This window comes from Panthera uncia, chromosome B1 (genome assembly GCF_023721935.1).
Source record: "Panthera uncia isolate 11264 chromosome B1, Puncia_PCG_1.0, whole genome shotgun sequence".
Classification (NCBI taxonomy): domain Eukaryota; kingdom Metazoa; phylum Chordata; class Mammalia; order Carnivora; family Felidae; genus Panthera; species Panthera uncia.
The window spans coordinates 114,328,796-114,356,752 of NC_064811.1; the positions used below are offsets into that span (position 1 = coordinate 114,328,796).

The 27,957-nt window shown below is 35.9% G+C and overlaps 1 pseudogene; it reads right to left on the reverse strand.

Annotated features, from left to right (window-relative positions):
* Positions 1–22,637: 22,637 nt before the first annotated feature.
* On the reverse strand, positions 22,638–23,089 carry LOC125923983 (40S ribosomal protein S19-like; annotated as a pseudogene).
* Positions 23,090–27,957: the final 4,868 nt, after the last annotated feature.

Genomic DNA, 27,957 nt, shown 5'->3' on the forward strand with positions numbered 1-27,957 from the left:
TTCAAATGAAAGTGTGTTTTGCCCAAATCGTTCCCGATGTAAGTTTGTAATAATCCGGGAAATGAGTGAATTGTATGAACCAAACCAGACAATTGAAGCAGGTGTCTGGCATTAGGAGAGATGAAAATGGTTTCTCTGCTCTCTGCTATCAAGATGAGGAAGATATAATAGGAATACATATTGATTCCAAGAAGAGCACCGTGCCAGCTCTGTATTGCAGATGGAATTGTGCAAAGCATCCCAAATGATTAAGAATGAAAAATAGTCAAAACAAGAATTCATGATGCACAATAAAATAACTCTTAGCTTTCCTCTTGAATGTCCATTATGTTTCACAGATGTTGAGACCAGAAAGTGACTGTTTCCATTGCTAATGACGATGAAAATAAAACGTATGGTAAACTGAGACTTAGTATGAATACTTTTGGTTTGGTTAAACATAAAATGAATGATACTAATATGAAGGATAACTTTGCACATGATGTTTCCTCCATCAGAAGATGGAGGTGAGAATCTGGAGACCTTGTCTAAGATAATACAGAAATACTTGAGTCAACCTATGGTCAGACCCAAAAGTTCACTATTTTCAAAAACTTCTGGAGTTTTAAAAGGTTACTGAAAATTAAACACATTGAAGTTTAGATCACTGTATCTTAATAGATTTGTAACAAAAGTCATTGCAATGGCTATTCAAAGTTATCTTGATGCCAGAATGGCTAAAGCTAGATGTTAATACTAAGCACAAGATCTAAGAAATAATGTTAGTTTTTTTTTTCCAGGATATTAATTTTGTTCTATTTGATGAAGATAAAACAAGTACTTATTTTTACCAAGGACTGTATAAAACATTTAAATCTACTTTCTCCCCCCTGGCCTAGTTTTGTAACCCTGAGTAGAGGCCAGTTTTCCTTCATGAGCAGCTGATTAAGTCCACATCCCAACAACTTCTCTTATCAGGCTCTCACACGGGGGCCACAATACACCTGTTCTAATTGCTTTAGTCCAGGTGCCAGAAAACTAGGGGAGGCTTTCATTCCCCAGAGCCTGAAAAATTATTCATATTAGCCAATCTATAGGGAGCCCTGGAAACCTAGCTAACCCCATCCCTCTTGCTATATATAAGCTTTCTCCTACAGCTTTAGATTGCTATTACTCAGTCCCCAGGTGCAAGTGCCTACTTGGCAGCCTTGTTTGTTTGGAGATGTATAAACAGAGTTCTTCTTTTCACATATCCGAGTGTCATTTTGTTGTGTCCACTATCAAAAGCATCTTTAAATATTATAAAACAGATATTGTGGATACAAAGAATGCACATTTCCTTTAAGCAAATTTTGACACTATAATCGTTCCACTTTATAAACCCATTAAGAGCCTATGGTAACAGTTCACATGAGGAAGAGAGAAAGAGGAAGGGATGGAAATAGGGAGGGAAGGACAGTGAGAGAGGGGGATGTTAAACATTGATAAAGACATTTGGAAATGGGCTGGGGAGATTTTTGAGAAGACTTCATGAGACACTTCTATATAATCACGAAAACCCATTTTATTTTATTTTTCTTCTGGACATGCAAGTAGCCTAAATTTTCCAACTACCATGCAGTTAGGTATAGCCATACACAAAAATCTAGTTAATAAAATAATGGCAGAAAAGATATATGCGTTTCTAGACTTGGTCCATAAAAGCCACTGAAGAGTAAATCTCTATGCTTTCTACAATTGTTGCCTTCCTGGATGGAAATGACCTCCACATTGACCTTGGGAGCCAAAGGTTAACTTTGGAGATAAAAGATTTAAAGGAATCTTCATTTCTGAATCAATACTGCAGGAATGTTACCAATCAGGATACCTGTTTTTGACTGTGAAGACAGTGAGAAATTAACTATATTACATTAAGCCATTAAGTTTGAGGGGTTTATCAATTATCTCAACTAAGTTATAAACTGACAACCTTACGAAGATCAATGATTTCCAGTATTTTGGCTTTGTGACTACGGATTATGGTTGGGCTACATATCAAAACAGGAAATACTGAAAAGAAACAGAAGCTCAGTACCTTTGAAGGAAGGTAATGACTTTAGTTTGGGACATTTGGCAATTAAAAAAGATTTGAGATATCTAAACAGGGGTCTTATAAGGCAATGGATATACACTAATGGTGAAAAAATGAGACACCACTGAAGAGATTTTTGATTTCCGTATCAGTAATGCTAAGTCTATAGCTCAAACAAAGGCAGGTAGATTGTAAGATGATCTAAAAAAGAGTAACATGAGATAAAAGCCGAGAAAAAGATCTGTGGTACCACCAAGAACAATGTTGCTAAAGTACTAATTTAGTTTACTTTAGAAATAGTCCCTACTTTGATTATATATTTTTTAAAGTTTATATTTAAATTCCAGTTGGTTAACATTCAGTGTTATATTAGTTTCAGGTGTAGGGTATGGTGATTCAGCAGTTGCATACATCATCCAATGCTCATCACAAGAACACTCCTTAATTCCCATCACCTATTTCACCCATCTCCCCAGTCCCTTCCCCTTTGGTAACCATCAGTTCTCTATAGTTAAGAGTCTATTTCTTGGTTTCTCTCTCACTCTCACTCTCTCATTTTATTCCCCAATGCATTTGTTTTGTTTCTTAAATACCACATGAATGAAACCACATGGTATTTACCTTTCTTTGTCACACTTATTTCACTTAGTGTTATACTCTCTAGCTCCATCTATGCCATTGCAAATGGTAAGATTCCATTCTTTTTATGGCTGAATAATATTCCATTGTGTGTATGTGTGTGTGTGTGTGTATGTATACACACAATGGAACATATATATGGAATGGAATGTGTGTATGTATATTATGTACATAAAGAGGTGGAATATAATATATATATCAACTAAGTTATAAACTGACTGATATTCCACCTCTTCTTTATCCATTCATCAACTCATGGACATCTACACTGTCTCCTTGTCTTAGCTATTGTAAATAATGCTGCTATAAACATTGGGGTGCATGTATCCCATTTAATTAGTGTTTTTGTATTCCTTGTGTAAATACCCAGTAGTGCAATTGCTGGATTGTAGAGTAGTTCTATTTTTAAATTTTGAGAAACCTTCATACCATTTTTCACAGTGCTGTACCAGTTTGCATTCCCACCAATGAGTGTCTTTTTCTATATATCTTTGCCAACATTTGTTGTTTCTTGTGGTTTTTTTTTTTTATTTTAGCCATTCTGACAGGCACGAGGTGACATCTCTTTGTAGTTTTGATTTGCACTTCCCTGATGACTACCTTGACTATATTTAAACAACAACAAAATAAACCAAAAATCAGTGCAAGCTCAAAGGTTCAGGGAATTATGTTAAATGGGGTAAAAATAAAGCATTGGGGTTTCTATTATAAAAGAATTAAAATATTAAATTAGAGATAACCATGTTGGGGGGAAAGTAACAACGAGCTTTGCACATATTAGAAATTTAAATATTGATCATGGTAGATTGTGTTCTGGCCAAAGATTAATAGATCTGAAAATATGTGTAATTCTAGTAACTGGTTCATCTACTATGAAATAAAGCTGGATGGTATATTTACATTCTATCCATTAACTGCTTATGCAGTCCAAATGGAAACCATTCTTGTATTATCCTGGGTTGATACTTAGAACAAATATGTTTTTAATTCTATAAAATAAAACATATTTAAAATCACTCTGGTAGGAATTTCATGGCAAATTCATCTTAACTCTATTTTTAAAATTATTGTTCTTTTGTAAATCTGACAATATGCCATACTTTATAGTGATGCTTAAAATGAAATGCGACTTCAGGAAAATCATAGTAATAAATTTTACTTTTAAGTGTTAATGAATCAAGCAATAGGTTTACATAACAATCCAATTTTTAAAACACTTATAGAAAGAATTTATTTATTTATTTATTTTTATATGAAATTTATTGTCAAACTGGTTTCCATACAACACCCAGTGCTCATCCCACCAGGCACCCTCCTCAATACCCATCACCCTCCCACCCCCATCAACCCTCAGTTTGTTCTCAGTTTTTAAGAGTCTCTTCTGTTTTGGCTCCCTCCCTCTCTAACCTTTTTTTTCCCCTTCCCTTCCCCCCATGGTCTTCTGTTAACGTTTCTCAGGATCCACATAAGAGTGAAAACATATGATATCTGCCTTTCTCTGTATGACTTATTTCACTTAGCATAACACACTCCAGTTCCATCCACATTGCTACAAAAGGCCATATTTCATTCAGAAAGAATTTATTTTAATGCCAAAAATCACCAAATGAGAACTCTTTGCAATTTACTACATATTATTGTATCATTCATTCATCTGTGTTATTAATGAGAAAGACATATTCTTAGTTTTATTACTAGAGAATTCATGTGCCTACCTAGTGCCTGAAACCTGGTGAAAGATCACCAAATATCAGTTAAAACAATTAATATATGACAAAATATAAAACACTATTGTGTCTCTGTATGCAAAAATCGAGTTCTTACTTACCTTAAACTTGAGTTTCTTCTTCTTCCTTTGCTCCCCAGAATTCTCTATAATCTTTAGTAGACGTATGGCTTCCACAAGCTCAGAAGCAGAAATATCTAAGGAACATCTCAAATAATCTTCAGATTATTTTGATTTCAAAATCTGTTTTATTGGTCAAAAAACAATTTAATCCAGAGCATTTCTTCTAATAAGAATAAAATGAAAGAATTATACAACATCATCCATTTTTCAGGATAAAATAAGCAGCATAAAAATGGAAACTCTTTTTCAAAAGTAAAGAGTAGATATATTTAAAAAAAACAAATATGATTTCTTTTTTTCAAAAAGTTGTACTTTTAAAAGGAGAGGGAAGAGAAGTTTTAAATATCATTGCTTTTTTTGTATTACTTCTTCGCTGGTAAAAATATTTGCCAAAATATGATTAGTAAATGCTAAAGTTCATGAGTCATAAAAATTTGGTAAATTTTATTCTCAAATACCATGGAAACACATGCAATACATGGAAACAAATACATGGAAACAAAGCAATTTGCTAATTCTTTGGGTTTCACTCTGGTGACTAGCCAAGGCATAGTGAAGGTGAACCAAAAGGCTGACAATACACACCCCTTGAAAATAACACATGCCCCTGTTTCAAATACTGTATAATCAACATTTGAAGAGGCAGAATACACACATGGACACCACTATTAGGCATTTTCCAGGCATAGAATTTTTGCTAGTGCTTGATTCACTCACAATATTTAAGAATAATGTCTTATCCCAGTGGCATTTAAATAGCAACATATTAGTTTATCTCTCAAACGTAAGGCAAAGAGTAAGAATATATTCCTTAAAATCAAAACATCTTTATTGCCCCATCCTATCCAATGCCTCTGTGCATGTTCTGCTATGGTAGTGCTAGTTCTTATAGATATATAATGTTCCAAATTGCTGAAATTTTTAGTTGCTTTAACTTGATTTTCTAAAAATTGTCCTGGGAAGGTTTATGACTTATAAAGTATTTATAAGATATACACAAATCTGCAGAATCCTCAAAACTTCATTTTTGTAGACCATATCAGCTGACATTCTAAATCAGACACTTTTCAGTTTTCCTTGGCCATCACCAGCTATCATACAAGTGACCCTATGATTATGGTAAAGCCTTTTTTGGATAGACATCTCAGGGGAAAAAAAACAACAAAACATAGAAAATGAATCATCGTGAACTAAACTTTGTTGTCCTAATCTTCAAACAAGAATTGATTCAAAACATCACAGACATTGACAGTTAAAAAAAAATCATACTATTTGAGGTATATAAAAGACCTCAGTAAAGAGAAACATGTGAGTGAAAACATTTCTTGTTCAAAGAATTTCATTTCCTAGATATAAAGGGCCCTCTAATTTTCTCCAAATGAATACCAGTTCTAGTATATTTTATAAGTACCTTCATCGCTGTTAGATCCTGAAATATAATAAAATGACCCTAATATGGGATTCCTCAAAACATTTACTAGACTCTCCGGGAAGCTGTATCAGCCCAAAATTGGAAGTATTCCGAGATTTTTGCTTAGTAACTCTTGGGGGAGATTAATTTAAAAGAATTTCATCTGAATAAGTAAATCCATCTCATTTTTAATGATTATTTGAAACAGCATTCTTTCACGTCAATGTTTTCCCCTCTTGAACCCGTGATAGTCATTCTCTGAAGATGGATTGGGTTCTAGCAACTTCTCTGAACACCTGGGAGGAGTAAGCCTTGGCTACTTGCCATTGTTACAGATACATTTATCTTCTGTCCACCTAATTAATGAATCCTTATGCAAAGATCCCAACGTGATATAAGGTGTTAAATGACTGTGGCCCACCCTGTGTGAAATAATGTCTACAATAATCACCATGAGGCACAGCATACAAGTAAAACAGAAAGAAAAATGTTTCACCAAAGAAGCTGTCATCTTAAATTAATATAATATAAACTGGCAAAGCACAGATGTTGTGGTGTCTTTTTTTTAATTAAACCTATGAACATAACACTGGGTTCTGGTGTTCATGTTGTGGCGGTGACTTCAATTCAACATGGAGAGGGGGCTTGGATAGCATGTTCAGAATAAAAAATATTTATCACTCTCCTTTTTGTAGCTATGAAGAACTGTTCAAGACTTGATTATGGATTCCTTTATTCCTGCTGTCAGAGACAGGTAGCTTCACTCATATCACAGAACAGGCTTGGTCTCTTTGCTCCCTTTCTTACCCTACTCCCATTCCCAGCACTTTGCTCCAAAGCCATAGATAAAAGAATGAAAGACAACTTGTTTCTACCAGAAGGCAAGAGAAAAAAAAAATATTTAGAATGACATTATTCCTCAGTAGGTTAGTTATGTCTAGACTGCACTTAGAACTAATGTTAAAAGCTGCCCAGTAGCATCACATGTCAATTTGTATCTATTCAAACTTCTGTAAGGTTCACCTATATAAGCTTGAATTGAGACAATCATAAATACCTCCATCAGTCTTATCTCCAGAACAGTAGACCACTGCTTGTTGTCCCATATAAACAATTATATGTTCGATCTTAGAGTTCTTGGTTTCTCCTTTCTTGTAACTGGATGCTACTATAACTCCAATTCCTCAATGTGCTTTGACTTTAATGACTTTGTTTTAGAACTTGCTGCCCTTCTCACCTTTCCAGGATACAACCAACAATATACACCACTCAGATCTCCTGCTCTGGGCATAATTGATGCAAGACCACAACTACTGAGGTCTGAATCTACTACCAAGTTCACAGAGAGACCACACTTCCTATAGTCTAACCTCAGACAACACATGAGCCCAGCAAGGATACTGAGGGTGGCTCATTTCTATGAGTTACAGAGTATACTTCCATGAAGGCAGAGGGCATCAGATACTGTTTGAGCTTTGCAAACAATCTCTACAGGACAACAGTAAAAGGTTAATACTTAAATATTGTGTTTCTCCTCAGATTCTATTAGGCAGCCCAGAGAAATTGGTTACTATTCTTTGAGTAATGTGAGAAACCAGTTTTTTAAGACAGGCTGGCCTAATGGGCGCCTGGGTGGCTCAGTTGGTTGAGCATCCAGCTTCGGCCCAGGTCACGATCTCGTGGTTCGTGAGTTTGAGCCCCGCGTCAGGCTCTGTGTTGACAGCTCAGAGCCTGGAGCCTGCCTTGGATTCTGTCTCCCTCTCTCTCTGCCCTTCCCCTGCTCATGCTCTGTCTCTCTCTGTCTCAAAAATAAATAAATATTAAAAATATTTAATAAATATTTTTATTTAATAAATAATTTATTTAATTATTTAATAATTTATTTTTTATTTAATAAAAAATTTATTTAATAATTTTTTATGTAATAAAAAAAAACTTTTAAAAAAGACAGGCTTGCCTAATTCCTGGCTGGAGTTATTTATGTTTGTATGTTTAGCACCTAATAGCTTTCTAAGAAAAAAATCACTGCCCAATATTTTTTTTTTTTCAACATTTTTTATTTATTTTTGGGACAGAGAGAGACAGAGCATGAACGGGGGAGGGGCAGAGAGAGAGGGAGACACAGAATCGGAAACAGGCTCCAGGCTCCGGGCCATCAGCCCAGAGCCCGACACGGGGCTCGAACTCACGGACCGCGAGATCGTGACCTGGCTGAAGTCGGACGCTTAACCGACTGCGCCACCCAGGCGCCCCTGCCCAATATTTTTTTGAAACAAATGAATGTTCATTGAATTAACTGATATCAAATTTTAATCATCCATTTTCAATGAAAAATAAAGAGCATTGTGTATATCAGATCAAATTTTATGTAGAAAATCAGGTAGTTAGGGTTTAATTTTTAAAATAAATGTATATTTAAAAAATAAATAAAAATTTATAGAAGTCATAACATTAAATAAGCATATAAAAAGACACTCAGTTTTAATAATATGAGAAATATACATAAATTTATCAAAGATATATTTGAGATATTTCTCACCTATCCAAATAGCAAAAATGAAAAACAGATCAATGCACAGTGGTTAGGTAGATATGTAGGCCAAACATTCGTGAAGCTTTGGCATCTTTTTAGAGGAGTAATTTGACAATACCAAAATTTAAAATATGTTTTTCTTTAAATATACTATGAGTCAAAATAAAAATATACATGACTCGGGGCGCCTGGGTGGCTCAGTTGGTTAAGCGTCCGACTTCGGCTCAGGTCACGATCTCGCGGTATGTGAGTTCGAGCCCCGCGTGGGGCTCTGTGCTGACTGCTCAGAGCCTGGAGCCTGTTTCAGATTCTGTGTCTCCCTCTCTCTCTGACCCTCCCCCACTCATGCTCTGTCTCTCTCCTTCTCAAAAATAAATAAACGTTAAAAAAAAATTTAAAAAAATATATACATGACTCAAATTATCACTGATATTTGTGAAATACTTTCTATATTAGTCATAAAATAAAACACAATACAACCTCTCAAAATTTAGGAAGACATTCATATACTGATGAAGAAAATATATGTTGTACATCACTACAAAATATCTTCTTTTTTTAAGTTTAGTAATTTATTTTTGAGAGAGAGAGAGAACATGTGCAGGTGCTCTGTCTCAAGTGTGAGAGGGGCAGAGAGAGAGGGAGAGAAAGAATCCCAAGCAGGCTTCATGCTGTTAGCACAGAGCCCAGTGCGGGACTCAGTCTCACCAATCTTGAGATCATGACCTGAACCAAAATCAAGAGTTGGATGCTTAACTGACTGAGCCACCCAGGTGTCCCAACACATAAATTATCTTAATTAAAAAAAAAATGGTTATTTACATATGTGTGTGCATGTGTGTGCATGTGTATATGTTTAGCTTTGTTTTCTCATAAGATTTTGGGAACCATCCCTTATAGCATGATCTCATTTGGTTTTAAAATGATAGATATACTTGTGCGCTAATAAAAAAAAAGTCAGGAAAGATATGAATCACATTATTAGTAGTGACTTATTTTAAGTAGAGATTACTAGGTATTTTCACCTTGTCTTATAAGCTTCTGTATCATTGGAATGTTTTGGTAATAAACATGAGTCGCTTTTATAATGAGGTAAGTAAGAAAATTATTTCTGAATTCATTAAAATTATATATTTTACTTTTATAATTATAATTATACATTTATACTTCTAAAATTATACTTTTATAATTATACTTTTATAAGTATGATTATACTTATTATATCATTATACTTACGTTTGTAGCTTTCGTCCCATTCTGTAAGCTAATTCTCTTATTCTATTTTAATAATTTTTGGCTCTGTGATTGAGCAGAAAATGCGCTTGAATAATTTAGGCTCATAAAAAAATGGTTACACAATCCAATCATGTCACACTTGGCTAATATATATCCATATATTGATAATATAGTGTTTGTATGTGTGCGTATGCACATGTGTATATGCATACGATTCAAATATTTTCAGCTATTTGGTATTAATAGACAGGTGGCCTCCCATGGACACGAAAATATTGTAAAAATTGCTGCTGCATGCTTTTATGTGCTTTTTAAGTATTGCCTTGTCATGGTGAAATAAAAATTTGCTACCACTCTGTCTAGAGTTCACCTGGCCTTTGTAGAGCAAAGGGATCTATTGATATAGTCATTCCTTAGGCTCAATTTTCAATCTTTCCTTTCCTTTTAATGATGAAGACCATTTTATTGCCGACTATGCTTTCAATTTACACAGGGGTACCTCAGAAGACCTCAAGAGCCAATCATTTAATCTGAAGGCAGAGATAAATGATTGATTGTGTTTTCTTGAAGAGTTGCAAGGCAGGAACTGACGGGCTGGGGGAGTTACAGAGCTATTAGATCATTTCACAGAGAAAGAACTGTGTTCTTTCTCATGTCTCCCCCTTCCCTCCACAAAAATGATGATTCATACATAATTGAAGGAGTGTCATTTCCACACTACGGCTAGAATTTTGAAAATCTCAAACAGCTTGTATTTTTTAAGTAGACTCCTAATTCCTTCTTTTTTTAAAGTTTCTGGGTGTGGGGGAAGAATGCATATGTTGGCTTTTCCATTCATGAGCGTTCTTGAAAAGAACAACTCTCTCTTTTCCATACCAGATGGAGGAGTAGCAGCACACTGAAGTTATTGGCAAAGAGGAAAAAGAATACTGTAAATCATTCCAAAGTGGAGCCACATGGGGGGAGTTCCTGGGGAATTAGCCAAGCACATGTTATAGAAGAAAGTGGAACCAGGAATATTTATAAGTTATTTTTACCCAGTAGACAAAATGAAAGGCCGATGTTCAAAGACACAAAGAAACGTTTAAGAGCTTGGTTAATATTATGAAGAACTATACAAACTGAACTGTGTCCTTTTAATAGTTATAAAACCTTCACAAAAAGTATGCGCATTTGAAAATCCCTGTGTTGAAACTGAATTCACTGTTGCTCTTTACTAATGCAAAAACAGAGTGAGTTTCTCTTCACAAAGAATAAAACAGCTTATTGACAACATAACAAGGAAAGGGGCTTGCTATGTACTCAGGGATGAAGAAAACACGTGTGCCTTACTTTATCATCAAACTGACCTCTTTTTAAAATGATAATATGTTTTTTTTTTAAATCACTGGCCAATAAGGTATTTCCAAAGAGACACAATAAAGACAGCGACTAGTATCAGTTAGTGTAGCTAAAAGTAAACTGAGAAAATAATAAGCATTGAAACAAGAAAAGAAGGGGCACCCGGGTGGCTCAGTCAGTTAAGTGTCTTCCTCTTGATTTCAGTTCAGGTCATGATCTCATGGTTGTGAGATCAAGCTCCAAGTCTGGCTTTACAGTGGGTGCAAGCACGCACACACACGATCTCTCTCTATCTCTCATTCTCTCTCTCAAAACAAACAAACAACGAACAAACAAAAAATGCTTTTAAAAAGTACAGGAGAAAAGAAACCGGTGATGCCAATTTTTCATTATGGAATGAGCTGTCTGAAGTTCAAAAAGCTAAGGATGTGCCTAAGTTCACATAGCTAATAAATAACAGATCTGGAACTAAATCTATAGCTAATTGATTCTACTGCCTATGTGTTTTATAAATATGGTACTTTGGCTTTCCCATGAAATTGTTAAAATGTTTTTTTCCTGGAATATTGCATAAAGTGTTTTCTAAGCTGTATGAGAGTGAAATTCCATTACCATTTATGTCCTTTCATATTTCAGACATTAAAAAAATTTTTTTCTTTAATGTTTATTTATTTTTGAGAGACAGAGTGCAAGTGGCAGAGGGGCAGAGAAAGGGAGCCACAAAATCTGAATCAGGCTCCAGGATCTGAGCTGTCAGCACAGAGCCTGATGCGGGGCTTGAACCCGTGAAGCACGGGATCATGACCTGGGCCGTAGCTGGTTGCTTAACTGACTGAGCCACCCAGGCACCCCCGGACATTTTTAAAATTGGTTTCTCTAATGGTAACTTTAAACATGTACTTATTTATCTTCTACTTTGTACCGAAATGAATTTACATCAATTAAAATATAAAAATGACTAAAATCAAAATGACAAGTTCTGTTGTAAGCAAAGTTATAATTTGTTTACAGACTACTGTATTAAATGACTGCTGGCCTCACTATGTGCTGAATGAAGAATTTACTAAATATAAACTAATCACCTGAAAACATTGATCATAATTAAATGTTACTGGAACAAGAAGATAGGTTCCCCAATCTATATAAGACATAAAATTTTCTATCCCTAATTTGCTCATATCGTTTATTTATTTTATGGAATCTTACTCTCACTCTCTCATAGTAATTTTTTTGAGTTATATTTTACAATTTATATTTACTGCTAATTTTTCTAATTTCTCTAATCATTACAAGCAAATTTTTATTTATATCCTGAGCATAGCTATAACAGATGCTTTAAAGTCTCTATGAATTAAAAAATCTTATATCTTGACATTAATTTCCATTGAAGTTTACATTTGGTATCATCCCCTAGACATTGTGAATATTATGTTGTGAAAATTCTGGATTCGATTATATTCCCCTGAAGACTGTTGGTTGTTTGTAGTTCTTTTAGCAATCAATTAACTTGGCTGGAATCAAATTGCAAACTCTATCTTGGATGGCAGTTCAACTCTCAATTCAGTGCTTTAATTCTTGTTCCAGGTTGTTTAAAGTCTACCCCACAAATACATGTTTCAAGTGTCAGCCAGAAATGTGAGCATACTTTATACACAGAATTTAAGGACACCTATTACTACATTTGTTTCTGGGTTTTTTTGTTTTGCTTTTTGTTTTTGCCTCATTTTCCAACAGTTGTGATTGCCTGAATCCAGAAAGACTGTGGGCTTTTTATCAGAGAGTTGGCCACCCCAAATAGCATAGATGGGAACTCCTCGGACTAAAAATTGCAAAATTAAGATCTCCCTATGTCTTCCCTTTATCCAAGTGTTGATTTCCCTCCTGAATCTCTTTGTTTTTTGTTACACTCCAGTGTCTTTGATATTTTTATTTGGGTTTGTTTTTTTTTATTTTTTCTTTTAGTTATCTAGGGATAAGTGTCTATAATTTTAACCTTACATTATTTGCATCAGTTCTATTGTATATTAACATAATTCCTGGGTTACAAGTAACGGAAATACAATTCAGTCTACCTCAAACAAAACAGAAGTAAATGGCTCCTAGTACTGAAGTCCAGGATTAACTTCCAGAATGGCTGGATTAAGATTCTCAAACAGCATCACCAGGAATTTGTTCTTGGATTTTTTCGTTTGTTTGTTTTTGTTGTTTTGTTTAGTTTTGTTTTGTTTTATTTATGTTATATCATGGCTCTAATTCTTCATAGGATTTGTTTTGAAGGGCCCCCTCCCCATATAGTTTTCTTTCTTTTATTAAAAATTTATTTATTTTTTAATTTACATCAAAATTAGTTAGCATATGGTGCAACAATGATTTCAGGAGTAGATTCCTTAATGCCCCTTACCATTTAGCCCATTCCCCCTCCCACAACCGCTCCAGTAACCCTCTGTTTGTTCTCCATATTTAAGAGTCTCTTGTGTTTTGTCTCTTTCCTTGTTTTTATATTATTTTTGCTTCCCTTCCCTTATGTTCATCTGTTTTCTATTTCAAAGTTCTCATATGAGTGAAGTCATATAATATTTGTCTTTCTCCGACTAATTTTGCTTAGCATAATATCCTCTAGTTCCATCCACATAGTTGCAAATGGCAAGATTTCATTTTTTGTGATTGCCAAGTAATACTCCATTGTATATATATACCACATCTTCTTTATTCATTCATCCATCGATGGACATTTGGGCTCTTTCCATACTTTGGTTATTGATAGTGCTGCTATAAACATTGGGGTGCAGGTGTCCCTTCAAAACAGCATATCTGTATCCCTTGGATAAACACCTAGTAGTGGTGCAATTGCTGGATCACAGAGTAGTTCTGGTTTTAATTTTTTGAGGAACTTCCATACTGTTTTCCAGAGTGGCTTCACCAATTTGCATTCCCACCAACAGTGCAAAAGAGATCCTCTTTCTCCGCATCCTCACCAACATCTGTTGTTGCCAGAGTTATTAATGTTAGCCATTCCGACAGGTGTGACGTGACATCTCATTGTGGTTTTGATTTGTATTTCCCTGATAATGAGTGGTGTTGAGCATTTTGTCATGTGTCAGTTGGCCATCTGGATGTCTTCTTTGGAGAAGTGACTCTTCATGTCTTTTGCCCATTGCTTCACAGGATTCTTTGTTTCTTGAGTGTTGAGTTTGATAAGTTCTCTATAGATTTTGGATACTAACCCTTTATCTGATATGTCGCCTGCAAATATCTTCTCCCCATCTGTTGGTTGCCCCTTAGTTTTGCTGATTGTTTCCTTCACTGTGCAGAAGCTTTTTATTTTGATGAGGTCTCAATAGTTCACTTTTACATTGGTTTCCCTTGTCTCCGGAGACGTGTTGAGTAAGAAGTTGCTGTGGCAGAGGTCAAAGAGGTTTTTTCCTGCTTTCTCCTGGAGGATTTTGATGCTTCCTGTCTTACATTTAGGTCTTTCATCCATTTTGAGTTTATTTTTGTGTATGGTGCAGTAAGAAAGTGGTCCAGGTTCATTTTTCTGCATGTCGCTGTCCAGTTTTCCCAGCACCACTTGCTGAAGAGACTGTCTTTATTCCGTTGGATATTCTTTCCTGCTTTGTCAGATAAGTTGGCCATACGTTTGTGGGTCCATTTCTGGGTTTTGTATGCTGTTCCATTGATCTGAATGTCTGTTTTTGTGCTAGTACCATATGGTCTTGATGATTACAGCTTTGTAGTATAGCTTCAAGTCTGGAATTGTGATGCCTCCTGCTTTGGTGTTTTTTTTTTTTTTTTTTTTCAAGATTGCTTTGGCTATTCAGGGTGTTTTCTGGTTCTATACAAATTTTAGGATTGTTCGTTCTAGCTCTGTGTAGAATGCTGGTGTTATTTTGACAGGTATTGCCATATATATGTAGATTGCTTTGGGTTGTATTGACATTTTAACAATATTTGTTCTTACTATCCAGGAGCATGATTTTTTTTTTTTTTCATTTTTTGGTGTCTTCTTCAATTTCTTTCATAAATTTCTATAGTTTTCAGTGTATAGATTTTTCACCTCTTTGATTAGATTTATTCCTAGGTATTTTATGGATTTTGGTGCAACTGTAAGTGGGATCGATTCCTTGATTTCTCTTTCTGTTGCTTCATTTTTGGTGTATAGGAATACAACCAATTTCTGTGCATAAATTTTATATCCTGTGACTTTGCTGAATTCATGGATCAATTGTAGCAGTTTTTTGGTGGAATCTTTTGGGTTTTTCACCTAGAGTATTATGTCATCTGTGAATAGTGAAAGTTTGACTTCCTCCTGGCCGACTTGGATCCCTTTTATTTCTTTGTGTTGTCTGATTGCTGAGGCTAAGGCTTCCAATACTATGTTGAATAACAGTGGTTAGAATGGACATCCCTGTCTTATTCCTGACCTTAGAATGAAGGTTCTCCATTTTTCTCTATTGAGGATGATATTAGCAGTGGGTCTTTTATATATGGCTTTTATGATCTTGAAGTATGATCCTTCTATCCCTACCTTCTTGAGGGTTTTTATCAAGAAGTGATGCTGTATTTTGTCAAATGCTTTCTCTGCATCTATTGAGAGGATCATGTGGTTCTTGTTCTTTCTTTTATTGATGTGATGCATCACATTGATAGATTTGCAGCTATTGAATGCATCCCAGGTATAAATCCTACTTAGTTGTGGTGAATAATTTTTTTAAGTATTGTTGGATCCAGTTAGCTAGTATCTTGTTGAGGATTTTTGCATCCATATTCATCAGGGAAATTGGTCTATAATTCTCCTTTTTAGTGGGGTCTTTGTCTGGCTTTGGAATCAAGGTAATGCTGGCTTCATAGAAAGAGTTTGGAAGTTTTCCTTCCGTTTATATTTTTTTGAACAGCTTCAAGAGAATAGGTGTTAACTCTTCTTTAAATGTTTGGGAGAATTCTCCTGGCAAGACATCTGGCCCTGGACTCTTGTTTTTTGGCAGATTTGTTATTACTAATTATATTTTACTGGTTATGGGTCTGTTCAAATTTACTATTTCTTCCTGTTTCAATTTTGGTAGTACGTATATTTCTAGGAATTTCTCCATTTATTCCATATTGCCCATTTTATTTGTGTATAATTGCTCATAATATTCTTTTTTATTGTTTTCATTTCTGCTGTGTTGGTTGTGATCTCTCCTCTTGCATTCTTGATTTTGTTTACTTGGGTCCCTTCTTTTTTTCTTTTGGATCAAACTGGCCAGTGGTTTAGCAATTTTGTTAATTCTTTAAAATATACGTCTTCTGGTTTCATTGATCTGTTCTACTGTTTTTTTGGTTTCAATAACATTAATTTCTGCTCTAATCTTTATTATTTCCTGTCTTCTGCTGGTTTTGGGTTTTATTTGATGTTCTTTTTCCAGCTCCTTAAAGTGTAAGGTTAGGTTGTGTATCTGAGACTTTTCTTTCTTCTTTAGGAAGGCCTGGATTGCTATATACTTCCCTCTAATGACAGCCTTTGCTCCATCACAGAGATTTGGGTCTGTGGAGTTATCATTTTCATTGCCTTCTATGTACTTTTTAGTTTCCTCTTTAATTTCTTGGTTAGTCCATTCATTCTTTAGGAGAATGCTCTTTAGTATCCAAGTAGTTGTTATCTTTCCACATTTGTTGTTTTAGTTGATTTTAAGTTTCATAACACTGTGGTCTGAAAATATGCATGGTACAATCTCAAACTTTTTGTACTTGTTTAGGGGTGATTTATATCCCAGTATGTAATCTATTCCAGAAAACCTTCCATGTGCACTGGAGAAGAATGTGTATTCTGCTGCTTTAGGATAACATGTTCTGAATATATCTGTTAAGGCCATCTGGTCAGTGTGTCATTCAAAGTCATTGTTTCCATGTTGATTTTCTGTTTAGATGACCTGTCCTTTGCTGTAAATGGGGTATTGAAGTCCCCACTATTATAGTATTATTATCAATGAGTTTCTTTATGTTTGTGATTAATTGATTTATGCATGTGGGTACTCTCATATTTGGAGCATAAATGTTTACAATTGTTAGATCTTCTTGGTGGATTGACTCCTTAGTTATGATATAATGCTCTTCTTCATCTCTTGTTATAGTCTTTACTTTAAAGTCTAAATTATCTAAGTATGGCTACTCTAGCTTTCTTTTGTTGACCATTAGCATGATAGATGGTTCTCCCTACCCTTACTTTCAATCTAAAGGTGTCTTTAGGTCTAAAACAGGCCTCCTGTAAACAGCATATAGACGGATCTTGTGTTCTTGTCCATTCTGTTACCCTGTCTTTTGATTGGAGCATTTAGTCCATTGACATTTAGAGTAAGTACTGAATGATATGAATTCATTGCCATTATGTTGCTTGTAGAGTTGGAGAGTCTGGTGGTGTTCTCTGGTCCTTTCTAGTCTTTGTTGCTTTTGGTCTTTTTTTTTTTTTTTTTTTTTGTCTTTTCTCCCCTTAGAGAGTCCCCCTTAAAATTTCTTGCAGGGCTGGTTTTGTGGTCACAAACTCCTTTAATTTTTGTTTGCCTGGGAAACTTTTAATCTCTCCATTTTGAATGACAGCCTTGCTGAATAAAGATTTCTTGATTCAGCACATTAAATATATCCTGCCATTCCTTTCTGGCCTGCCAAATTTCTGTGGATAGGTCTGCTGCAAACCTGATCTGTCTTCCCTGCCCTGGTAAGGACTTTTTTTCCCTTGCTGCTTTCATGATTCTCTCCTTGCCTGACTATTTTGTGAATTTGACTATGATATGCCTTGTTGATTGTCAGTTTTTGTTGAATCTAATGGGAGTCTTCTGTGCTTCCTGGATTTTGATGTCTGTGTCTTTCCCCAGGTTAGGAAAGTTTTCCGCTATGATTTGCTCACATAAACCTTCTACCCCTATTTCTCTCTCTTCATCTTCTAGTACCACTATGATTCTGATGTTGTTCCTTTTTAATGAGTCACTGATTTCTCTAATTCTTAAATCGTGCTCTTTTGCCTTAGTCTCCCTCTTTCTTTGTTCTTTATTGTTCTCCATAAGTTTTTCCTCTATATCACTAATTCATGGCTCTCTTTCATCCATCCTTGCCACCATGGCATCCATTTGAGATTGCAACTCATTTATAGCATTTTTTATTTCATCCTATCTTTTATCTCCACAGAAATGAATTCTAATCTGTTTTCAACCCCCACTAGTATCCTTATTATTGTGATTCTAAATTCTGGTTCAGACATCTTGCTTGTGTTGTAATATGTGTTGATTATGTGCCTGGCTGTCATTTCTTCCTGTTCTTTCTGTTGGGGTGAATTCCTTCATTTAGTCATTTTGAAGAAAGAAAAGGAATTAGTAAGGTAAAAAAATAAATTAAAAAATTAAAAACAACACAAAAAAATCAAATAAAGGATGCTAGATCCTAAGTGTGTTTTGGTCCGTTTGTTGGCAGGAGCTTGATAGATTAGAAAAGGGAAAGATAAGAAAAAAAGAAAAGAAAAAGAAAAATGTTTGAAAACTTGAGAAAATGAACACAATGAAATAGAATAAAATTAAATGATGGAAGTAAAATAGAATTTGAAAAATTTACAAAAAAAGTAAAAAAATATAGTAGAAAAAAATTAAAGAAAAAATTTTTTAATAAAAATTGAAAATAAAAATACTTTTTTTCTCTTTCTGTATTCAAGAAAATAAAAGAAAAAAAAGAAAAGAAAAGAAAAAAATTGAATAGATGGGCCAGCAAACAGACTGAAATACGATTGAAATTACATTGGTTTCCCCTAGAAGTCAAACTATGAAGCACTTTATAGTTCCTAAACTAAGCAGGTAGAGAGACTTGTGGTGTTCCTGAAGAGCAAGGGTTGGCCGGGTTGGGCAGTGCTTAGTGTAATGGCTCCATTCTCCACTAGATGGCCCTGCTTAACTTACTGGGGTGGATTGTAGTGGCGCATGTAGGTGTGTATGTGCATGCATGGGAGGGGTGAAAATGGCATCACTCAACTACCCAGTCTCTAGTTACAGAACTCTGTGCTCTCCCCGACTAGCAATCACACACACTTCCTTTGTCTCCAGTTTCCTTCCACCCCCGTTTTTACACTGTCTGTGAACAAGCTGTCAGGTTGCCAGGTGGCACCTCTCTCCTAAGTTTGATCCCAGATGTGGCTGTGTTTCCCAACCCCTCACTTCTGAGGGAGAGCGACTTTGACCCACTCAGACCTTCTGGGGGAAGGTCTCAGTGAGCAATGACCAGGTGCCTGCCACACCCAGGGACTTCAAGGCACTGTGCTACTGCTGATGCCCAGAGACTGCAGCTGGGGGCCAGCCTACCCCAGAAAAAGTTCATGGGATCATGTAGCAGCAGCAGCGGTTCAGGGATTATGGTCAATCACAACACACATCTGGAGCCAGGCTTCACCCTTAATGTCCTTGTTCCAACACCAGCAAACGTGATTGTTCTTCGGGGTCTGCTGGGACCTTTGGCTGTGTGGTGGCCACACAGCTCTACCAAATGTCCTCCCAGCAGGGGAACCACCTCTCCCTGTGTAGCCCAAGGACCTCCGTGGACCTCTCTTTCTGCTCCTGGGGATTTGCTTTTCCCACCAGAGCACTGCCAGGTATCCAGCTGCAGAATTTCAGGCTCTGTGCTCCCCCTGTTTATACAGTCTTAATGGAATTTAAACTCTCTCCTTTCTCCTTTCTCCCTTGTTGTGCTCAGTCCCTTACATACGCTCTTTTCTCTCCAACTGCTTTTGTACTCTCCACCCCCACCCCATCTCCGTCCTCTCTCTGCAAGCAAAAAAAGCTCCCTGCCCTCCTTGGCCTCTTTCTCCCCCAGTTCACTTCTCCATACCTGCTTAGTTCTCTGGTTCAGGTTGTGCAGATTGTTGTGTTAATCCTCAAATAAGTTTTCTAGGTGTGCAGGATGGTTTAGTGTTGATCTGGCTGTACCTCAGGGATGAGAGACATAAAAAACTTCCATGCTGTTCTGCCATCTTGGCCCCTCCCATCCCCATATAGTTTGCAAAGCTCCTGGCCTATATGATACTCAATTAAGGACTTAAGCAGAAAGAGAAGGCCTGATACCTGCTCATTACAGGAAGAGTCTTGGAACCAATTTTGTGGTTTGGGTTGACTGACCCATTCCTAAACTAAACCCTATGACTGTGATTGACCAAGGTAGGTCATATATTTGACCCCTGGAATTGACTTTGAGTTCAGTCCCCTCTATGCCACATTACCTCGAAATAGAGGATAGTGTGTCCTTAAAGGAAAATTTGATGATAATACTAAAAAGAAGAGAGGATTATAGATAGGTAAAACAACAGAATCTTACTATTGGCACACACAGGAAAAGAAGAAACATGTCAGGTTGAGAAAAGAGAAATAACCGGTAACAGATGATGACAAAAGTAGGATCTTGTTCATTGTCAACTTTCTCCTTAGTCCTCTTAGGAGGCAAGTCTGAGTCCTCCTCTTGAGCACATTTCGATTCTTTGACTCTTTTCATTAGAATTCCAAACTCCCTTCCTTTTGCCAACAGAAACAGGGATTTGGTTCAGTTTAATTTTACCAATATAAATCAAACTATTTTTTCCCTATGCCACAGCACATCAGCTAGGGACATATACCCAACAAAAATTTTCCCTTCTCTAAAGACTCCGAATAAGCCCAATACCTTTGTTGTCAACAATGACCATGATATACTAAGAAAACACAACAAGGTGTCCATGTTAAAAAAAAATTAATAGGGGCGCCTGGGTGGCTCAGTTGGTTAAGCGTCTGACTTCAGCTCAGGTCATGATCTCAGGATTTGCAAGTTTGAGTCCCACGTCGGGCTTTGTACTGACCGCTCAGAGCCTGGAGCCTGCTTTGGATTCTATTTCTTCCTCTCTCTCTCTGCCCCTCCCCTGCTCATGCTCTGTCTCTCTCTGTCTCAAAAATAAATAAAAACATTAAAAAAAATTAGTAACACAAATATTTTGTAAACAGGGGTAGTTTAGAAAAGGGTTAGTGCTTTTGGGTTACAAGATGATTTTTTTTTTCTTTTTATGTAATTCATATAGATATGTAAAGAAAATGAACAATTTTACTAGCTTGGGGTAATAATAAACTCACTTTTATTTTAATGTGCATATTTTAATGGCTCTCAATCCCTGGCTGGTCATCAGGGGGCATATTGTTTCACTCAAGTTGATCTTTCATACATATTGTGCACTTAGAGGGTATCCTTGCAATATTGGTGAACTCTATCCAGTGAATTCACTTCTAAGATTATTGTTGCTTTTATTTCTATTAATCGTCTCTATGAGGAGAGATCCTTTAATTAGGTTCACTGATTTTTGAAAGTGTTTCCTTTCTTTCATTTGGAGACAGCTACTCCATATCTCTAAGTTGACTTTCAGAAGCTTGTTCAGACCCTCAGTCTTCTAATCCCCTTTTTACCTATGACATGTTCATTATATATAGAGGCCCATTGCAACAAGCAGACATGATGATTCTTATTTTTCGACTGTAAGAGGCTGTCTATTAAACAGAACATTCCTTCTAGATTTTGTATTAGAGAAACTAGGTATACTTTGTCCATTGCCACATGCTTTCTCTGTAATAGGTGCAGAATCCCAAAGCAAGAATTGGGAAGTGGAATTTGTTGTTTCATTCAGATGCCTTCTGATAGATATGCTTTTTGCTCTCCCTATAAACAAGACCATCACCCTTGATGATAAGAACCATTGGTGCCCTCCTCCACCATATCAATTTGCCTTTACCATTTTCTCAAAACACTGAGCTAAAAAATGCTTGCATTGTGAGCGGGCCAGACAAATAAGGCCAAGTATCAACTCACTTTCAAAAGGTGGACCACTTTAATCATTCACAAAAGGAAATAAACTACAGCAGATGTTTGTTTTTCTACTTACTCGTGTATCATCATATGAGAATTAGCAGAACTCTGCCAAATGGCATATATGTGTGTGTTTCCACTCATTCATACACTCTCATGTAGATTGAAGTATGTTTATATAATATACCTCATATTACTCTGTACTTAGCAAAAGCATTTACAAAGTCTTATATCAGCAATTTATTCCTCTACCCCGGGAGTAGTGTTAATTGCTCTATTATACTAATGGTTTATATATAACCCAACCTTCAAATGAGCTTCATTTAAAGTTGGCAGTGCTACTTTACACCTGCAAAAAGGTGAATATTTTTATCCTAGCTGGGGAGTAGAGGAGGCTGTTTCTCATCACTTGGCATATGCCTACAGAGTAATATTTTTGTTTGCTTTGATTATTATGCAAAGCCACAAGACAGGCTTTGTATGAAAAGAAATTTGCTAAAGAACTTTAGGGCAAAAAAAAAAATCACGGTTCTTACAAGTAACCACATGTTGGACAGGTGTTTGTTTTAAACATTTGTTTGAATACATATGAGGCAGAATGAATAGGATTACAGATTTATCCTGCTTGTAAATTCATCATTCCATTATTTAGATGGCATTTGCCAACCTGAAAAATACATTAATTTTCACCTTTACCAAGCTATTTTACTTTATTTATTTTGCTTCATATTTTGTTTTATTACGAGGCAATGCATTAGCCCACTATTTGTTCTAATGCTTCTTGGTGGCATTACCACCAGTCTGGCGATTCTGTTCAGATCTCTCTGTCCCTGAGGTGTCACTTTGCGGCCCCCATCTTGGTCCTTTTCCACCATTTCCAGCCCCTCTAGGGCATGGAGGACCCTGTGGGCCACACTCTTGGAGCCTCTGCTGAAATGGCTAGGTGCAACCCCGTTTCTCTGACATCCACCTAGATCTTGGTCATTGAGCCGACCACAGCGCTGCCTCAGAAGACGGGTGTCATGCTGCGGAAGTGGCTCGTGTGTAGAACTAGTTCTCATTGTAGGTAGCAGCCTCTTTGAGCTTGGCCAGCTTGACAGTGTTCGCCCATTCGGGGACTATCAGCTTCCCAGACTTTCTGAGGGAGGCTTCCAGAGCTCTGACGAACTCCTGCTGGTTCACGTCTTTTGCAAGAACACCAAGCATCGCATGGCTTGTGCACAGCCAGCCAGGAGAAAGGCCACGCTATTTGATTAATGGAGACTATGTTTTCTTACTTTGTATAACATGCGTAGACAACATTCAGCAACTTAAAAGTAATGTCACTCTCACACTTCGTTTATTTGAATAGCATAAATTAAATGATTTAGAGCTATGTGGGGTAATCTAATTCTAGCATACAAAGTGTGACAGCTAAAGCATTAGCTAGTAGCAATCTCTACTTGTCCAAGATGAAGCAGTATTAATGATGTGGAAGGCTTTGAACCATCCCATGACTTTCAATGTGATATTTTTATTTCCCACCCCAACACCAAGGTCTTCTTAAAGCTCTCCATCAGAATGTAAGCTCCATGAGGGCAGGGGCCTTGGCCATCTTATTCATATCTATATATAAATTCCTTAAGATGCTACCTGGTTCAATACATACCTGTATAATAAGTGAGTGAGTGGAAAAGGAAATCTAAATATTTATCTAGAATTTCAAAGTGTATTTGTGTGCATATGTATGAGTATGCATGTGTTATGTGTGCAGGAGAGAGAGACAAAGAGAAACTGAGTATTCACAGAGAGTCCGTTTTTTTAAACATTAAATGCTATTCTGTCCTCAAAGGTTCTGCAAAATCTTTTTTATTTTTTTTATGAAAAGTATTGATAATTTGGAAGAAATTCTGATACAGTTTTTGTTGAATAGTTGTATCTTCCCAGAGTTTGTATCAACACAGTGTTTATTGAACATCTGCTGTGTGCCCACAGGGACTCTGAGAGGGACTGGGGATATAAGGAGGAAAAGCTTATATGTTTGTCTCATTATTTTTATAGTGTGATAAATAAATGTTGTCTTAAACTAACTGCTTCAGCAAGTAGTAATATTTTAAGGCACTTCCTAAGAAGTAAGAAAAAATAAGCCACTAGAGTGAAAATCACTGCTATTAGATTCAGTTAGTTTTCCATTACAATAGTTGAGTTTTCTTTTTCAGGTTTCTAAATAATTAACAAAATAATAGGTGAGACAGAAGACATGTTGAGCTCTTCAGCTCATCCACCACTCTTTCTCTTATTAATGCTTTCGTGAGTCATTCAGTATTACTGTAAGGATAAAGCTAGATACAGAAAAAAAAAGTGCTTCCTCTCCTCTCTGTGTATAAACCCAAGCAATACAATGAATAAAATGGGTGTACTTCAGAAGAGAAACCAAGATATACTTACCTTTTATTGTGAGGATAAACCACAAGATAGCAGAAGTTGCTAAAAACCAACATAGATTTGTTTCTTCAATCAAGTTGCCTAGATAAGTTGTGACTCAAACTCAGAACGGTTTCTGTGCTATGCTGGTCTGAATGGAGAGAATGGATGCACAGATCATAAATTAATGCCTGGAAACAGACCATGAACTTTTGCCAGCAACAGCTAATTTGCAACAATGGGGGCTTGGTGAAAATGACAGTTTCAGTCGGCATGGGGAGGCAAGCAGAGCCATTTGAGAGGATGGAGAGCACTGTGCCTGCCAATTGATGTTGGCAGGGGATTGTCAACCCACTGAGTACCAGGACTCATCAGCATATTTAATGTTATGAGCACAGACATTGTCTTTAAAAACATAAGCCATGAGAGGGCAATGTGGGCTGCAGACTGCAAAGAATAGCATTTCAGGCAGGTGGATGGCACAGAAGCTTATTAAAGTTGTGGCAAATGGAAAATAGAAATAGAAAGGAGCCAGACACAAGGAGAAAGAGTTGAAGGGCCAGAAGTAAAAACTGAAAGTAACAAATGTTCAAAGCAAAAAAGAAAGACAAATAATATTAGAAAATACAGAAGAGCATAAAGGGAATGAAAGTTATTCTACCAACCACCATCATCACAAATAGTAGTGTTGAAACTTTTTTGTAAGATTCTTTAACATTTTTAGCTCAACTTTGAAATAATTTTAAAAAGAGGTATTAAGAGTTATGCTGGATAGTCTATTATGAAGATAATTTTAACTCTCTTCCCCCATATGTGTTATATTATGAACTAATCTGTAAATTAGAATAATTGGAGCCTAGTGGAACTACCAAAGATGTTATGGAAACCTTCTATTAATTTATAATCTTATGTACATAATAGCAAATAGACATTTTGAGAATATTTGCCCATGTGTGTATACTGATAGAAATTAATGAGACTATAAGCTAGTTATAATTACATCACATTAAATGCCTCTGCTTCAAAATACTTGTGAGCAGGTGTTCTATGTCACAGAAAATCTTCCAGTTGTTCAGTAAATAGTCTCACAAAGTCTTACAGATGTCACACTTTTTATTCAGCATTGAAAATTCAAGTAATAATATATAATCATGTACAGTGGGATAAAATGTTAAAGCAATGACAGGAGTTTTCACACTTTGGGCGTCCTGGAATGTCTTTGCTTATGTTGATCTTATCTCTCAGCCTAAGCACTGAAGTCACAATTTTTCCTAGAAAAACTGTACTTGTGGAACCGATGACCCACCCCCCATCTGCCTTACAAACCTTCCTTTCTCAAATCCAGAATAGGTGAAGACACTCTCTCTAAGGAGAGAGGAATAGTTTAGAGAAAAAGTAAAAGAAGTAGACTCTGGGGGCTTTGCAGAAGCAGAATGAGGTTCTGCAGTATAACAGGATATTCCATTGATTGGGATGTTGAAAGTAGATGCGAGTGGGAGGTGATTTTTCCACATCTTTTCCATCCCAGAATGCCGTGGGAAAAAAAAACACAAATTTTCAAATATCTCCAACAAAGGTTCAGGCTTTAGTTAAGAAAAAGAAGCTATTGGGAGGATCGAGGATATAATGAGGGTGAATGACATACAGCAGCAACAAATATAAATACCATATTGAACGAGTATGCCTTACATCTTCAGAACTATAAACTCCATGGACTCTGGTAAGAGAGAGGATGGCCTCATATCCACCCACCCTGCACCAAAACTGATTTCATAATGGTAAATTAGGTTTTTTTTTTGTCATCAGGTATAATAAGGCTTGATATTTTTAAAAAATCCACTTACAAAGTAGAAAATAAGTACTTCCTTTGTAGCTTGAGTATTCAAACTCAACAAAACTGTATACTTGTAGGGTATTTTAGAGCTAATATTGACATTCTCAATTAACCTCACCATAACTATATTGTAGGTTTTATTCATTCATCATTCAAAATGTACTAGGGCTATTAGATGCCTAAATCTGTACCAGGTTCTAGATATTCCCTGTAGAATATCTAGAATAATAATAATAGGGATATAATAATCCCTAGATTATTCCTGTAATAATAGATTCCTCTTGTGCCTTACCCAACATCTGTTGGGCCTAAATGAACTCTAATCATTTTAATGGCAACAAAGACCTAGATGTTGGAATCTGACAACTACTTACATTTCAACAGCCTTGGATACCTCCCATTCATGCAGATGCAATCTGGAAATGTGGGGAAGTTACCTTATTTGATGGAATGACCTTTGACCAATGGGACTTCAGAGCTAGTGGATACAAATTCCACGTGGAGTAAACAATTCTGAAAAACATAGTTTGTAGCTTATTAGAATCTCTTGGTATTACTGAACCTCAATAGTCCACAGCAGTGACCAAATCTACAATGAACCTCCTTTTTATGTCCTTGTCCCCAGTTCCTTTCTGTTCCTTGCCATTACTTCCCAAATAAAATATCCAGACACAAATGTGGTATACAAAGATGTCTGTGTATTTGTTGGAAGAAGAGACCTAGGGCACTAATTTAATAAAACAGGTATATAACTCATGGTATCAGAAAGCTAATTGTGAAGAAGATTTTAAAATTAGATATTAGAGAAGTTTAGACATTTTTTTTGAGGCTAAATAACTAATGAGAAGTGAAGGTGGAATTAGAATCAGGACGGCACATTCTCAAAATGTGTTCTTTCCAATGTAAAATGGAAACAACCTATGGTAGTATCATCTATGTTGCAATGTTGTTAAAATATTCTTCATTAAGTATATTTTCTTCAAAATAGGAAGTGAAAGAGACAGGAAATAATATCAAATGATTTCAGTCAAGACATTTGGTAGCAGGTTTGAAGAAAGGACATTTGGGTCAAAAGCCAAATTAGCGAGTCTTGGAAAATAACAAAAATAAATTCTGCTTAATTAACAGAGGAGATGAAGTCAATGTGAAAGACATCAAAGAATTCACATAAACAGTTTGGACTTTCAAATCCAAATAACAATTTCTTTCCATTTAAATATGAAAAATAAAGACATAAGAAAAAATGTAGTTGAAACTATAAAATTAATTAGTCTGAAGATCTCTACTAAACTTCAGTGGTATGGCTATGTATTATTTTGCTTCTGCCAAATATTAATGGGCAACTTATTAGGGACTCTAAAGAAAGAATATTTTTCAAAATATATGTGGTCTTTGGTTATACATATTTGAATTTCAATTTAATTAACATCACATGATGGTATTCTAAAATGTAGGCACTATTCATAATGTCACTCTATTCCAAAGATTCATTTATTATTATTATTGAAGTATACTTGACATACAATATTACATTAGTTTCAGGTGTACTACATAGAGATTCGAAAAATCTACATTACTTAATGTTCACCCTGTTAAGTGTGGTCACCATCTATCATCATACATTGTTATTATATTATTGACTATATGCCCTGTGCTGTACTTTTCATCCCTGTGACTTATTTATTTTACAACTGGAAGTTTGTACCTCTTAATCTTCTTCAACTATGTTGCCAATCCCCCAAGCCCCTTCCCTCTGGCAACAACCAGTTTGTTCTTTATATCTATGAGTCTGTTTCTGTTTTATTTGTTTATTTGTTTTGTTTTTGTTTTTTAGATT